This window comes from Neodiprion pinetum, chromosome 3, assembly GCF_021155775.2.
Source record: "Neodiprion pinetum isolate iyNeoPine1 chromosome 3, iyNeoPine1.2, whole genome shotgun sequence".
Taxonomy (NCBI): Eukaryota; Metazoa; Arthropoda; class Insecta; order Hymenoptera; family Diprionidae; genus Neodiprion; species Neodiprion pinetum.
Genome location: NC_060234.1, coordinates 18,529,398 through 18,540,754, shown reverse-complemented (window position 1 = coordinate 18,540,754; position 11,357 = coordinate 18,529,398). Strand labels below are relative to the sequence as shown.

General features: G+C 34.7%; 1 protein-coding gene across 2 annotated transcripts in view; it reads left to right on the top strand.

Moving 5' to 3' along the window:
* Positions 1-1,156: 1,156 nt before the first annotated feature.
* Positions 1,157-11,357, top strand: part of wake (wide awake) — a 292,797-nt gene continuing 282,596 nt past the window's right edge. Inside the window, exon 1 of one of the 2 annotated variants that reach the window (XM_069134081.1) lies at positions 1,157-1,641. The gene's annotated coding sequence lies outside the window, so the exon portion shown is untranslated. Of the gene's footprint in view, positions 1,646-11,357 lie in introns of both variants that reach the window. The other variant, XM_069134080.1, reaches the window with a different exon arrangement.

Sequence of the window (11,357 nt, the reverse complement as noted above, 5' to 3'; positions counted from 1 at the left end):
CCAATAAATAACAGAATTATGGTTATTTCAAGAATGAATGAAAATTCGTTCAAGACTTGATTCGACGCTATTTTGAAATTGAAAATAAAACATAAGGGTTGTGAAAAATTTTAGAAAACGTAGAAATCTTTTGAGATAGTTTGTGAATTTGATAACGTTTCGCCATGAGACTAGCCGAAAGAATATTCGAGAAGAAACCTCACAGACGGGTCAAAGCATGCCCTTAAATTATGTTGATGCTCGCTTCGTGACTTTTTTTTTTTTTTTCTTTTATGCATAAAATTTATCAGCGTCCGTTCTTACCGTTTGAAATACCTCTGACAATCAATCCAGGGCGGGGCAGGTTGTCAGATTTTGTTTTCGATCATTCGACGAATGTGGAAATAAATATTTCCGTCTAGGGATTAGGCAAATAATCAGCTTGAGTGTGGACCAGATTTCAAAACTGTACGATTTCCCAGGATTTTGATGATTGTTTTTTAAGGATTTCGTAGGATTTCATGGGCTTCCGATAAACTCTTAGAATCTGAGGTATTTCCTGTGATTTCATAGATTTTAAATGATTTCGTAAGATTTCACTACATTTCCAAGGATCTTACATGATTTGAAAGTATTCAAAGGATTCCGAAACACTTTGAAACCATCCAGGTTCCAGTTATTCCAATGATTTTACACGGTTTCGCAGAAATTTCAAACGATTTCACAGTGTTTCAGAGATTCTTAAATAATTTAACGAAAAGGATAGCTCAGATTTCAAGAGCATGGCCAACTCCATTATGTCCATTCAATACAGTCGCGGTAAAATTCATATCGAAGTGTAAAAACACGAGAATTTGAAAACTGGCTAGCACGAAAGCAAGGCAGCCCCGCCTAAGCTATTCTCCCCTAGAACGTGCAGACACACGGCAACGACCAACAATCGCACAACTTGGAATCGATCATCGAATAAAGTCGCTCCGGTACCGTTTGTGACAGGAGAATCATTCTCGCCGCACGTACGCCTTATGGAACGATAATAATCCAGCACGTAAGATCTATGAAAAAGCTCGGATTCGTAGCGTCTCGAAGCTCGAGGGGACGACAACTCTCGATCGATGATTCCCCCGCGGAAATACGCGACGGAGTGAAGCGAAGCCAGTCGGTGGTCGGTCGTCGCGTCGTCCGCATCGGCATCGGATATTTGCGTGCCACCCCCGTCGAGTTTGGAGATAAATCGTCGAAACGGGTTGACATGTTGGGCAATTTTCTTGCTCAAATAAAAAAAGAATAAAACAACGGATAAACCGCAAGATTGCAAGCAATATTACAAAGTATTAACCAAGATATCAAAGTTTGAATGAAACGAAACGTTAAACTACGCCGTACGAGCATAAAAATAACGAAACCTCGATCGTACGACTGAAAATAACAATATCCGATCGTATGATTATTTTCTCTCATTTAACGTACTTCGTACGAAGTAGTGAAAGGCTCAAGGTGTTTGGTTTAATTCTTGTCTCTGTGTCTATGCTTACGGAGAAAGCTGCAGGAGTTCGCTTCTCCATAATCCGTGTGTATCTAAAGTTTCGGAAAATTTGACGATTCAGTGCAGGTGCCGATGTACGAGGGTGAGGAGGAAATTCATGCGGGACTGAAACTTTCGTAGGTAACATACATAGCGTTGAAACTTTGGATTTCTGTGGGCGGGTAGATCTATGGTTTAGTCTTCGTTCGGAAACTCGGGGAGAAACACGACGCACTTTACCATAATATAGGTCCCTCCTCGTTCTACGTGTTCAAATTTAAACTTCGCCCTTCCCTATTTCCGAGACCAGACGAGACTTCGGCCGGTAAATCCGAAATGCTTCGCGCTGCAGTTCGTGGTTCTCAATTTATTTGAAAAATTAACCAGAATTTTGTCGCACTGTAAAATTGATCCATTTTCTACTACGAGAAATTAAGAATTGTCACAGCAAAGTTTTCTAAAAAATTTTTCGTCGAAGCATCTGTACATCAATTTTCAAAAGCTGTCTTCAAACCTTCTCTAAGTTAATCGGGATTTTTTTATACGATTATTTACATGCATCTATTCGAATTTGGTACCATTTTGTTCTGTAAATTCAGCGATTCACCCTAAGATTGCAAATTTTCTTGTACCTATTGTCTTCACATTTTTGTAATTGCGTTTTTCGGGATTCTTTAGCTCGTTTATCTTTGAAAAAATTTGTGCATCGTGTCGATCTCTGTCAATTATTCTCGTGCAAATGAGACAACTATAAAGTTCAAATTTAGAATCAATTAGACAGAAGCGATCTTTTCTGCGGATGTAATAAGTTCGATAGTATACTAAGAAGGAAAATTATTGAATTAACTTGTCACATTGGCTCTATACAAATGCAATCCTAGTAATTTCGGATAAATTTTCGTTGAATGAGAGAAATTCCGCCGAACTAATAAAGCTTTTAAATAAATAACAATACTTTTTTACTACTGAATCTTAACTATACACTGTGCAGCATGACGATGACTTTGATAGAGATATTTCAAGGAGTGATGCGGAGAAATTTAACTATAAAAATTTTCACCTTATAACACCGCAAGATCCGTATAATTCTCTTTAAAATCTAGGAAGCTTTGCCCGGTGTTACACGTTATTTTACAGTCTGTTGATTGGCTTTAAAACTCCGAGAGAAACCGGATTGAACATAAGTACTTTCCTGGAAGCGGAAGCTCTAGAATTTTGAAGGGAAAATGACCCGTTTCGCGCTAGAAAAAGAGAAACACATATGTATACAATTTTTCAGAATTAAGGCCGCACCTGTCAGTATATTTGGCGTGGACTAAAGTCAGCAGAATTTAATTGCGAAAATAATGAAAGATTTTATTTTTATCAGACCAGTGCTTAAAAAGCTTCCTCGCAATTACGACGGGTGTAAGAAAAACGGTAATATTTCTGCTTTTTTAAACGTTTTTTTATTTTTTTTTTCTCTTTCAGAGCCCTATGTACTTCACATATCTTTATACCCATACACTCAGATCCGCGCTATATTTATGTATGGGGCATTCCTCGTGTAATCCACCTCACTGAAACCCTGACCCTCTTAAAATCGGTTCAAACTTAATTACTAATTGTTTTTGTTAATTGATAAGGGTATGCATGAATGGTCATAGATTCTTATTGGAAGCCATTTAGACGTTGCTAACTGATAAAATATACGTAAAAATCGACAATGTCCCATTTGAATTGAATGTAACTAGAAAGTTAGAGATCATATTATATAAAAATAATTTCAGCACAAAAAAGTTTCAGCTTCAAGTGAATTGTGACGTTACGATGTATAATGTATAGGGATAGATTTGGCTTCTTAGAATTTTCGAGAACAATACTTTTTGGCGCTCAAAATTTTATGAAACACTTTACTGTCTGTGTGAAAAGACAAGTGTAAGATTTATCCTGGGATCCGATTTGGTTTATAAGCCGTGCAATTTCTTTACAAAAATTATTAGTACTAGAATATATTTATAATTTTATACGTATGGATATTATGTACAACAAAATCAAATCGTTTCGTAAATTAATATGATCTATATTTTGGCGCCCTCATCGTATGATTCGACGACAATTCGACGTGAAATATTGTCATTTGTACGAAAATTACGAAGGGGAAAAATTCGCATAGCAATCACTACAGGATTACGTTATCAAATTTTCTACTGAAAAAAATATGGTGTCTGAGAAATCTTATAAAATAAATTGTTTTTTGTATTTTTTAAATCAATTTCCGGAGGCCTCAACATTTTTTCATATTATCACATCGAACTTCAGTTTGGACTGAAACTATTTTACGCTAAATTGTTCTTTGTATGATCCACAATGTTTGTGTTACATACAATTCAAATTCCAGACACCGATGATTTTGCATACATCTTACAGGCTGCTAACGTCTAAATGTCTTCGAATAAAAATCCATGGAAACTGACAACCTCTTATCAACCAATATAAACATCTCACAGAGTTGGAGCATGATTCGGGAGTGTCAGGTTGTCAGATTTTGGTCCGGTCGATTACACCTGGAATCCCTCATATATACTTCACTTACCGAGCGCGAATTCAAGATTATCATACACATGCAATCAATTTAAATTTTCCATCTTACTCTCCCCGCCTCAAATTTTCATTACCTCGTTTCTTATTACCTTGCGAAGAGTCTTTCATAGTTTTGGATTGCCGATAATTTTTGACTCCTCGCAAATCGCGATTGAAGGAATTTTCCTCAGTGTCTACTCGATTCACTTGAAAATTTTACCGAACGCAGTTCAAGTTGTGACAAAATTGCGGTACAGTTTTCTATGAAAAATTGGTTTTTTTTTTTTTCAACAATTGAAGAAATAAAAAGTGTGGTATAATTTTCACAATTTAAACTGTGTTCGGTAAAATTTTCAAACGAATCAAACAGGCCCTACAGAAAATCCCTTCAATCACCGTATTCGGGGAGACGAGAATTATTTGAGACACAAAACTATGGAAGATTCTTCGTAAGATAGTAAGAAATTAAACTCTAGCCGGACGTCAATTTCGTTGACTATAGGCCAAAACCCATCTCGTTTCGCGTGGAATACACTGCACGTATTTGTATACAGAGTGAATTCTTAACGATTGTACGGTCTGTCGTCTGCTAAAATTTAATGGGCACGAGCAGCAAACCGAAAGCGGTTGTTTTCCAAGGCGGCAAACTGTATCTGATCACAAAAATTCTGCCAGTTGTGAATTGAGCACAACTACCATCGAAAACTGTCAAAATTTTTGAGAGTATGTGTACGTGGTGGTCTAACTTTATGACGAGGATGTGCAGTCGTTAGGAATTCACTCTGTATATCCGTATATGACATAATTGTTGTTTGTAGTTTCTGAGCACCGGGTTGCTTTTACGTCGAACATATTCGTCGTTATTTTGACATAATTCAAGAGAAAAAAAAAAAACATTTCCGCGGCACGGCGGAATCCCTCCAAAAATTTTACAATTTTTTTTTTTTCAATAACTCTGTATCCTTTAATTCTATTTTTATTATTGACGAATGATTGATTATCTGTCAATATTAAACAATCCTCTAATAATATCTCAAATTTAACAAAAAAAAAAAAAAAATAAAAAAAAATGGGCGTGTCCACGGGAAAACGGAAACGGACTAACATTTTGTAATTTTCCACCGTATTTTTATTTACCAAAAACAATTGCTTCTCAAGCTGGAGCTTCTTTTTAAATTTGCCACGGCCTACTTTGGGTACATTTTTTCTTTGAATTTCATAATTTATCGACATTTTCCGACGACGAAGATTTGAGAAAAATTTTTCTCTGAGATTTGCCAATTTTCCAATCGAATTTCTTCGGTACATTTCACATTTCATATTTAAGTCATATTGTAAAGTATACAGTATGAATAGAGCTTTATTCTAGAAAATCTGAAAGGTCAAAGAATCTGAAAATCCAGATAAATTTATTAAAAACAGCCTCGTAGGCATAAGGAATAGAGAATGGTTTTGAGGAGACGAATAATGATTCAAGGGGTTCAAAATAACAATAACATGAACCTCAAAATAAGTACAGTTTTGAAACATTTGATGATTCGCGATTGAGCATTCAATTATTCTCAACAAGTCTCACTTAACAAATAAAGCAAAAATTGGATTTCCTTACAATCGTGGCATAATCCTATCAAGAATTCCCAAACAATGTACAATAATAATAATGTAAGTTAGTGTAAGGGTTTTGTTCAAGGGAAACCGGAAGCATCTATCTTTTTGCAATGTGTTAAGAATTTGGAAAATTTCCAACTCAGAGAAAAATTTTCTGCCAAGAGCTAAAGCTTAGGTACTCATCGTTAGGTATACATCTATGTTAAACGGCATGTTAAATTAAGAGAAAAAGTATCTAACAACACATTTTTTTTTATACCTGATTTCTAGTTTTTTGTAAAAAGTTTTTTATGATTAGACATGAGGAAAGAAAAAAGAATTTATTTAATAAGATCCTGTTCCTCATAATTAGAAATACAATCCCCATGGTCTCAAATTTTCCCTTAGAAAAAATTTGTCATAGACGTCAATTGGCTGTTATAATTAGAAGCGTCCAATAAGCGGCGGCTTCCGTTTAAGCCACAAAGCTCTCACTTCGCGAGAATGTTTTTCATTTAGCAAACCTCAAGTTTTGAGGGGTAGGAACATGAAAATCGAAATTCCTTTTTTTTTGAGACACCCTAATATATATATGTATATATTATACATACAATCACATTTTACATTTTTGCTGTAGTATCAGAATTCGATGACGTGTTAGCTTTTATGTTCGCATAAAACTATTTGCGTCATTTCTAACTTAGAGCAATTGAAAATGGTTTGCGTATAAATATACAGCCTCACCGGGTAATTATTTCCTAAGAAAAATACAATATGATTCTAATTTTATTTTTATTCAACGGTGAGTTTTTTCGAATTCGTGACTAATAACAACCGGTGATGTAAAACGCGTCTCACTCTTTCTCATATAATTCAGTATAGATTTGAATGAAAAACTTTAATTGCGTAACGTCGAAAATTATTTAATACGAGAGGTTTCATCCTTCTTTTTGTAAGCTGTGAAATCGCGACAATTTTTTTGTTAATCGTAATAAGTAATCCTGTCAATTGTGACGTAATGGTAATATCAAGAGGAAAAACATTGTGTAGAATGTGACATTCATGTTATGAGTCAGACACAGTATGAATTTCACGAAAATTAAGAAGCTCGCTTCAGATTGATTCAAATTGTAACAATTGTGAATTGTCAAATTTTGTTGTTTTGTGATTATCATAGTATGATTCGTAAGTATCGTTACGAATGTTCAGTGGTTTAAAATTACGCTTTACTTGTGTCATTTATTAAATTTAGAAGCGTGCTTCGATTTTACAATAACCAAGGTTATCTTGTGCGAAATTGCAAAAGGGTGATCCTTTATTTCAGTCACCTGAATTTGAATTAATTAACGTGTTGGTAATTATTAAATTACGATAACGATACTAAGTAATAATAAAGAGTCTTGTAAAAAATTTCATATCAGATTCCGGTGTTTCTTGAATGTAGAAAAAAAATTTGAAACACATGAATTTCAATTAATGGAAGTGTATGCATCATTATTAACAGTGTTGGAGCGAAACTCAAATTAATTAAATTGAATTTTAATAAAACACGCATCTCAGTATAAGCCAACATTCAAAAGCCTAAATTCGAACGAAGCTTGCGTTATTATTTCCAAACTCCATTGTTTGTTCAATTGCGTGGCGTTTGACTCAGCTTCTCCACGATTGCAGATATTTTACAGATTGCCTGGAATTGATTTTGAATACCGTTCAAATGTGTCCTGACAATGAAGTATAAATTTATTAATTATAATCTCTCATGATTTTCGATATGAAAATATGTTTTTGCGAGCAACTGAAGATCCATACGAAGAAATTTTGCTCAAGAAATTCGTAGAGAGTTTATTTATAAACATAATCAATCCATATAATTGCTCCGAAAGTGTATAAATCTGGGTTCTCTTTATCTAAAATACTTTATTACAAAAAAATCTTTCGTTATTTCATAAAAGACGTTGTTTGTTAATTAAATTCAGTTCAATCGACCCCGTTTACAACTTCTGAATATTCCGTTCACCATTTTCTTATTTCAACACTGCAACAATTCAATTCAACCGGATTATCTTCAGTTATATTATACTTTTACAATCATTTTCTTGAAATAAAGTTTCTTTTGCGTCTTTAACACTTTTTTAACTTGACTGTACGTCCCGCACATCGTCGAACTTCGTTTTTCGTCCTCGACTGGTGGTATTGATCAAGCACAGACTGGATTATAGACAGTGGGTACCTTTTTCCCACGTCGTAATCTCTTCGGTTTATGTTTTGCGATCCGTTATGCATGCAAATTTACATTTTAACTACACGCTAAGCACGCGATGTAATGAAAAGTCAGGTGTGATTGCGCATAACAATACTCGGTTAAGGGGGAAAAATGCGATGAACGAATCAAGTAATAATTCGCCCGAATGACTGCGCGCACGTTTCGATTAATTCTGTATAATTTAATGACAAAAACGTTACAAACGTTTCCCGCGATATGTTCTTTTCGCCAATTATGATGAACATTGATGAAACAACATCTCTACTATGCGATTGATACGAATCTAAGCAAATTCAAATATCATGAGCCACGATACCATTGATTTGAGAAGAGCTTTTATAATCCGAACGTTCAATGAGATAAAACTCTGGTGTTTTTAATACGAATTATGTAATATGCACTCTTAAATTCCTCCTTATCGTTAGATTTCATTCTGAAGTATATAACTTTGTGATAGTAAATAAAAAATTAAAAAACTCAAATACTTATCAGACACAAGGATTTTATTCATTGAACATTTTTATTACCGTATAAAAATTAACATTCTGTTCGCTGATTCTTCCAATTTATAGTAATTTTCAATTACAGTATTTACAACCAAATAATTGAGTAGCCTGTGACATTTATCGTTCGTACAAGCATATGAATAAAAAATTGAGGGACTTAAGTCCACCAGTTTCCAAAATCACGCTCTTCAACTGACCCAGGTTTATGTTAACTTTAATATTGTTAAAAAAAAATTCAGATCTAAAGAGAATAAAGGGATTAAAAAAAAAAAAAAAAACGGAGTGATATTTTCCTCGAATTTCGGGAAGGCGAACCGTAACGATCGAAAATGACATTAATGGATCATTATTTGTGACCTTTTTTTCTTTCTAATTTCGATATCTTTCGTCTTGTTCGTATGGTTTGAAGACGCTCAAAATTCTTCGTACTACATTTAATTGGTCAATAACGGTATAAAAATAATTTTTCCGCTGTAGGTAAATAGCGAAGAATATTTCTACTCAATATAAAATACTGTTTTTTCGTTTTTATCTACCATTTTTACGATTCATTTTCACGTTCTTTGCGTTGTTCCATTTCACGTCATTGACTAAATTCACAATTTTTCTTGCTTATTATACATGCGCCGATCCACCAGCTTTCGGAAAGCTTTTCCCGGCAAAAATCTCGATTCACTGCATCCCTGGATTATTTATACCCATTCGATTATATTACGATCCAACTTTCATCGCGCTTTCAAAATTCAAATATATACTCGATGATGACACTTCATAGAACAAATGAAAACCATTTATTTTCATTCCCTTGAATTCATGCAGGTCTGCAAATGTCATAAGAACGTGACGCTTGGCAGATTGTTGAAAATCGGCTTTAAATAATAGATTCCACAACGTTTTAGCCTTACTTTATTTTATGTAATAAAAAATGTTCGCCATCGTTCGAAGAATTTAGAAATAAAACCAAAAGTGTGGTAAGGACTTCAATATTTATCCACTTTCAATTGTATCTTGCGATGATAAAAAGTCTGATTCTTGTATTTTTTCAAAGTAGGAAATCGGAAGATAAATTTTCGTTACATCGATGAAAGAAAAAGTGTTTCGTTTCACCGCTTAAAAAAAGGATTTTAAATTTTCCGCGACAGGAATTGCAGACACTTGGTTCAATTCTATTAGCGCACGAATATTCTCCTCGGTCGTTTGTTCCCTCTAATGCCGCCGGGTAAACTATTGAAGAAGACACCGAACTCCGCCCTGCATCTATGCGAACAAATGTGGGACGTGATTTGGTTCCCGAATTGAGTTTCTACAATGACATACAAATTTCTACGGTTCGTGAATACCGTAGTTTAAATACTGAAATCAAAACCGGCGCGATGGTTTTCAAAGGATAATTATCTAAAGAATTAAAAGTTGACCAGTATCTTTTATTGTACTGGTAATAGTTTGAAATTCAAAGCATAAAATACATGTCATATGAGATTTCAATTACTCTTATACGAACTGAAATATTAGTCCGGTATTTTGGATTCGAGTGCTGATTGTGACTCAGGCATATCCATTTTTCCTCATCGAAGAGAGATATTTGTATAAATTACCGCCAATTTGAAAACTTCAAGGTGCCATCATTTCCATATTTTTTAAGCTAGAGCATTTTTTTTTCTTTTCGTCGTTGAATTATTCTCTGAAATATGAGGGCCACGCATCGGTAATCAAAATGTCAAAAGTTACAGCAAAATCTCGTGAAGACGTCGGGCGAAATATTTTGTGACATCGTCACTGAATGTAGCTCCTAGACATTCTGAAAGTTTCACAGGAAGAATCTTTTCTTGTGATCTAATTTTTTTACCCATTTTGCTGCTTGAATTAAAATATGTACGAAAGCCTGTAAAAACTTTCATACACATCAACAATGGATTTATTTCACTGTGATCGAGTTGGTTTTTACAAAAAATTAAATGAAAATGTGACAAATAACTACGTAAACTTTGGCAAATAGGACAGTGCGATCATTGGACGAAATCGTGGATTGAAATCGAACACTGATTAATCGATTGATTAAAAAAAAAATAGTCAAAATCAAGATCTACGAATAATCTAAACTGAGGGAAATTTTTAGTTGCGGTTACCGCTCAGTCCTTAACTATTTTCATTTTTTACTGCAATAGAAAAATATAGTTCTATGTAGAAAATGAAAATTAGTTTCGTAGCTGTTACAAGAAAGTCTAGTATCCGTTACGATTCTTTCTCATTACGATCACTGTTACTATATTTTCACGTAACCGTTGCGAAAATTCAATGCTCGTGCAACAATAAATTGACGTTAAGGCCTCGTTTAACTAAAAAAGTAGAGTTAACCTCAGAAACTGATTTTGCGTTGCAACAACCAAAAAATGATCGACGATAGCGGAAAATGGTAACGCGTATCTCGTTTTTCGTAATCCCAACAATATTCGAAAATTTTTTTTTAAACGATACCTGTTTTACTGAATTTTTCCATCTACTGTAACAAATGAACTTTTTCTTAACGTTCGAATTCCCAGTAGCCTTCAACTGTGCACCTGGAACAATACTCCCAGGTGTAATAGATGCAAGCAAGGGATGAAAAATCCGAGTAAAAATTGTTATTTTTAAAAAAAAATATCATACCTCCTACGGCGGTGTTCCGTAAATATGGCACTAAGTAAATATGGCGGTTGGTACCCTGCAATTTTGCGCGGTGCGCAGGGTGATGTTTGAGCAAGGGGACAAAAAGGTCGGATACATGGCAGGTTAGATGCGACAGTCACGGGAAAATTGGCCAATAGGTGCGTGTGTGTATTTTCTTTTCTCCCTTATATTATTTTTCCGCTCCCAGTGTCGGCGCGACCTTGAAAACGTCACTCTCAACCCGAGTCGGTTATCCCATGGGGCGTGAGGATGGTCGTACCGATATTGC